Source organism: Gavialis gangeticus, unplaced genomic scaffold (genome assembly GCF_001723915.1).
Source record: "Gavialis gangeticus isolate Ggan-Ray unplaced genomic scaffold, GavGan_comp1, whole genome shotgun sequence".
NCBI lineage: Eukaryota > Metazoa > Chordata > Crocodylia > Gavialidae > Gavialis > Gavialis gangeticus.
This window is the reverse complement of record NW_017729022.1, coordinates 159,467,680-159,473,264: the sequence shown is the minus strand read 5'-3', so window position 1 is coordinate 159,473,264 and position 5,585 is coordinate 159,467,680.

Sequence of the window (5,585 nt, the reverse complement as noted above, 5' to 3'; positions counted from 1 at the left end):
AGACTATGTCCACTGCGACACCTGCATCCAAGGATTTTGTGACCCGGTCATAAAAGGCAACCAGGTTGGTCTGACAGGACCTGCCTCTAATGAACTCATGCTGGTTGCCCCTAAGCATAAATCTCTCCTGCTGGTCCCTTGCAGATGTGCTCCTGGATAATTTTCTCAAAGAGCTTCCTCAGGACCGAGATAAGACTAGTGGCCCAGAGTTACCTGGGTCCTCCTCCCTCCCTTTTTTGAAAATGGGGACACTGGCCCTTTTCCAGTCTTCTGGCACCTGGCCAGAGCACCACGAGTGCTCATAAAGCCATGCCAGGGATCCCACAATGACCCCTGTCAATTCCCTCAGCACCCTGGGGTGGAGATCATCTGGACCTGCTGATTCAAACACATCCAGCCCCACCAGAAGTTCCCTGACTAGATCCTGCCTGACCCTAGGCCTGGCTGCACCTCCCCTGAGTCCATCTGGAATCCTGGTTGGTGGTTGGGAGGGGAGGAGAGGAGAATGTCCTGATCCCTGCTCAGAAAAACGGAGGCAAAGAATTCGTTAGAGGTCAGCTTTTTCATCTGGTGCAACCCCGAGATTGCAAAGTGTGTCCTGCAGTGGCCCCACATTACCCAGTGCCTTCTCTTTATTCCACATGTATTTAAAAAAGGTCTTCTTGTTATCTTTGATCCTGGTTACTAGTCCTAGTTCCGTCTCCACCTTAGCCTTCCTAACAGCCCCCCTACAGTCTCAAGCAACAGAGGTATAATCCTCCTTGGTGATAGCCCCTCCCTTCCACAGGGTGTACACCTCCTTTTTAGCTTTCAGATGTTCCTGAATGCCTTTGAGCCATGGGGGCTTCTGAGCACTCTTGGCCTCTTTGATTTGTGTTGGGACTGTCACCCTTTGGGCTTGGAGGATTGTCTCCTTAAGGAACAACCACTCGTCTTGGACTCCCACCTCCCCTACCCTCCAGGACTTCAGTGCCTCTCTAACTAATCTCCTTAACTCATTGAAATTGGCTCTCCTGAAGTCAAGGGCTACTGCCTTGCTACATACCTTTGACACCCTGCGCTGGATAGTGAATTCCAATAGGTGATGATTGCTATTGCCCAGGTTCCTCAAGGGCAAGCAGCCCCTGCAGGTCAGGTGACTCTCCCTGCAGGTCAGGCTTTTATACTCCCTAAGCCTTGCCCCTGCAGGTCAGGTGACTCTCCCCACCACCTGCAGGGATGGCTCATCAGGACCTGTTATCTAATTTCCAAGGGAGCTTACAGTTACTACTACTGCCACTTCCTTGTTGCCTGTCCAGGCTCTGCCCTGTTCCCTTATGGAAGCAGAACTGCCTCTGCAACTAGGCACACCTAGTCTTTGGCAACTAACTGACTGCCTTCTTGCAGCCAGTGAGCTGGCTGCAATTGTTCCCCTTTTCCTTAACGTGCAGCTCTCTGCCACAGGAACAGTACTCCCTGGCTGCCTACTCCTTTGCAGCTGACCTTTATTCTGCTGCCTGACCTCTGTCTGCCACAAATTTTCCCTTAAAGTAACAGGAGCATTAGTCTCCCCATTATATGCCTATACTCCGCTTCAGTCCCACTGTGGGTGCCTAAACTCTTTATTGGTTCTGACCCATAGCTTTTTCTGTAGTCTCTTCCATGGGACTTTGTCAAAGGCCTTTTAAAAGTCTAAAGAACACAAAGATTTTCATTTAGATACTTCTTTACTGACAGTCACATCAGTGATTATACTGGGCTGAACCAACTAATGGCTTAGAGTAGCTCCTTAAATCCATGATTCAGTGTTCCTTTCTCTAATGGAAAAAGAGGGTGTACAGCTAGAATCATACATTCTTGTCTTCTTTGCAAACCCATTAATTAAATGACAATAATGTCTTTCTATATCCAAAACCTAGTACAAGTAAATAACAGAGATAACTGCCTAATACATAATAATAAGGTACCAGCTAGACTTTTTCAAGTTTTGGCCCACAGTACCAAACAGTGTTGTTATATGGATGTAAGCGTGCAGTGACTGCGGGTTTCAAACAGGTTTAATGGTGTTACTTCAGATTTACACCAGTGTAGCTGAAAAGAATTTGGCCCAGAAACATTGATATATTGTGTTGAGGAGACAGGCCCTGGGTGTATTTTTCCCATTTCATCTGAAAGACTAGAGGCCAAATTCTGCTCTTAGTTACAATGGCATAATTATGTACTGTATTGCTTCCCTGTTATTGTCCTATTTTTGTCCTATAAAGTTGCTTTTTCCCTGCCCTATAGCTCACTCCTTGACACTTGGTTTTCTGAAGATCCCCGAATACCTTTTATATAAGGTCAAACAATCCCTTCTCCTTCAGATACCAGCCAGAGCTTTAACCATTCCAGTGTTTCCACTCCTAGGTTTCTGGTCCAAAGAGGGCTGTAAGCAAATCCCTCAGGTATTTAGCTTTTCATATAGAAGTGGTGGGCTCAGTCCAATTCCTGGAAGCACACAACTGTTCACATCTCAGAACCCAGAAAAATTAGAAACTAATAAGCCATGCCTCTCCAGATATTTAAAAAGCATCCATCCCTGTAGGAATTGGTCTTGCCTGTCTGGTTCAGCACCACGGACAAGGATTCTAAATGTCACACCTACCAAATGCTGTTCACTCCCAAGTTATGAGAGTCACATTCAGAATATAAATACAATAATAAATATGTATAACAACATGCTGTGTTGTACTTCTCAGGTGTAGAAAATGCTTCTAATGGTTTTATACTTATTTTGTGCCCTTCCTCTTCTAGCTTGTTCCAGGTCCCGTGGGGGAAAGGAGGAAGGGAGGAGGGAAGAGCATGTAGAAGCTCACAAAGAAAAGAGCGAGAAAAGCTGAAAAGAAAAACACAAAGCAATGTATTGTGTGGCAGATACAGTGCAGCTGTTCTGGGCTGTTCCAGTCTTCTACTATAAGTCAGGCAGCCCTAGAGATCCATTTGGCATATAGCAACTTCTCCTGGCCTTTATACGGGTTGCAGCAATGACTGGAAACTGCATGATGCTATGGACTCAGACCCCTGCAACATGACCACTGAAGCCCTAGCTCCTCTACACCACGGCATATGAAAAGGTACCCTCTGGACAAAGCATTACCACTCATCCAAGGCCTCGGTGCTACACCCAGGCAAGTTGCACAGTTTAATGTCTCTTTACCCCCATACTTGCATGGAGTGGAGGCAGAGATCTCACTGTGGCATAGGGAACCTTTCACTACAGCACTGGGAAGCAGCATAAGCTTACTGTGCTCAGTGTTGTTTTGTGATTGGTTTTAGACCATCTGAACCTGTTTAGTCTCAGAGTAAAAATGTTTCTAGACATGGTGCTACCATATTTACTGACAAACCATATGCAACCCCCAAAAATCAGCCCTTCAAAGTTGGGATACCTGTCTTAAACAGGGAAGCTGTTTTTTTCACTAGCATAGAAGCAAAGAGAAGCTGTGCTACTAAATGGCTGCCCCTTCCCTCTGGGACAGCAAGCAGGACAAGCCAAGTCCACTGTTAACCAATTCAGTAATGGTTGCGAAAAGATTAACAGTGGACTCCACACCTCCTGCTGCTGTCCCAGAGAGCAAGGGTAGTCATTTTGCAGCACAGCCTCTTCGTGAAAAAGCCAGCTCTCTGTCAAGACTCTGGAAAAATACTTTTGTACATGGGCCTTCTGAAAACAAGGCCTGTGTCTTATTTGATGGTGTGTAGTATGCAAGAAATACATTATTTATGCTTCCTGACAATCCTGCCGCAGAACCAACCATTCCAGCAGGAATGCTTGGCAACCAGGTCTAAAGAGTTTACCTCCAAGAGGTTTTGTTAAGTTTAAAGTCAAGACAGCGTAACTAATACAGTCTGCATGACTCTGAAAGAACTGTTGATTCCACTCTTGTTAACGAGACTGCTATAGTTCTCTCTCTCACATGGCTTCTCAACATCTCCCATTGAGCACTACAATATCCTAATTGTTTCTGCTCCAAGATCAGTTTCTCCAGCTCTATGGCCCCAGCAGCTCCTTAGCCACCTGAAGTATGGCCTTGCATCCTGCAGCAAGGCTTGACAAACCTATTATCTTGGTTTTATTTATATGTAATGATGTGAGATACATTACAACAGAGCTCAATAGCAAAAGGAACAATGTTCACATGCACACACAACTATAACTTCCACCAGTGATCAATTATTTGGACTTCTCGAATGCTAGAAGAGTCACTGCAAAGATCTCAAAGAAGAATTCCTTATCTGTGTTTATTTTTAACCTTTAACTGGAATTCCCCAGGCTAACCACTAATGCAGACCTTCAGCACTACTTCATTGGCAGCTGGCATCAGGAAACCCCAGTGCCTGGTACTCAGGTCAGAAGTCTTTTTTTTTTAAATGTAGGTACTGTCAAATTCATCTCCCTAGTGCAGAGAAGGTCCTAAGGTACTTACAACACAGAAGATTTTAAGCCAGCATCAGGGCCTTGAAATGGTAGCTCAGGAGCCAATGGACGCAATTATTTCTGGCCAAGATGAAAAGTTACACAACAACTGTGCATTTACTGAACTGCTTGATAGGTGAATGTCCTTCTGTGCCACAATAATGTGCAATTAAGTCTTTAATGTACAATTAAATCTTTAAACCATTTTGAAAATAAAATGCCAGTTATTAGCATGGGGTTACATTACATTTATATGTCAGGTACTTTAGGGTCACTTCAACTTCAGTAACTAGTGCCAAGACAGAAAAACCATGCAGAAAACTAGAGGTACACATGCAGCCAGATTTTAAACGTAGTCACGGCAGAGTTACACCAGGGTGGCTGAGATTAAGAACTGACCTGCTTTTAGAGGTTACCTCTTCTTAGCAAAGACTTTTAAGTTACTGGTCATAGTCTGAGCAACTTCCCCAATACAAGAAGGGCCAACTCATACAGTGGTAATTTGGTATCCTTAGTGCTCCTATTAAAGCTCCATGCAACTAAAAATGTTTCAGGGGCCAGGGAGGGGAATCTGATCACAGAGATAAGTTACTGATGCAGTGCTTACAGTCAGCAAGATTGCATCAAACCTGCTGAAAGCAGAATACACCCCTTCCCCTTCAAGTATATATGTGGGCTGACACTCACTGCAACACAGAAATGCAGATTTTACTGGGTGAGGTGCCACTTACTCCAACAGATACAAGGCTTTAAAGAGCCACATGCAGCATTAAATCTAGTTTAAGAGTAGTATTTTCTAGTGCACCCTGTATTGGCTTACTTTTTCTCCCACCAAAGTACACCAAAATTCTAACATCAGCTTCAGCTGGAGCGAGTGCTATAAATCCCACTTCGTGTGGTTTTTACAGCTGACAGTATATCAGGCTTGTAATGGATTAGGAGTTTCACTCAGGTATTGCAAGGATCTAGAATGTATCACTACATTAACAACCAATTAATTAATATTTATCATCAACAAATCATCTCTAAAAGGTGTCACATGTGCACATATGTTTCTCTCATGCATTTGCAATTTGGCTAAGAGGACTTACTTCTTCAGAGTGTTTTCCTTACAATAAAGGGAAAAAAAGGAGGCTGGAGGGGAGAAATA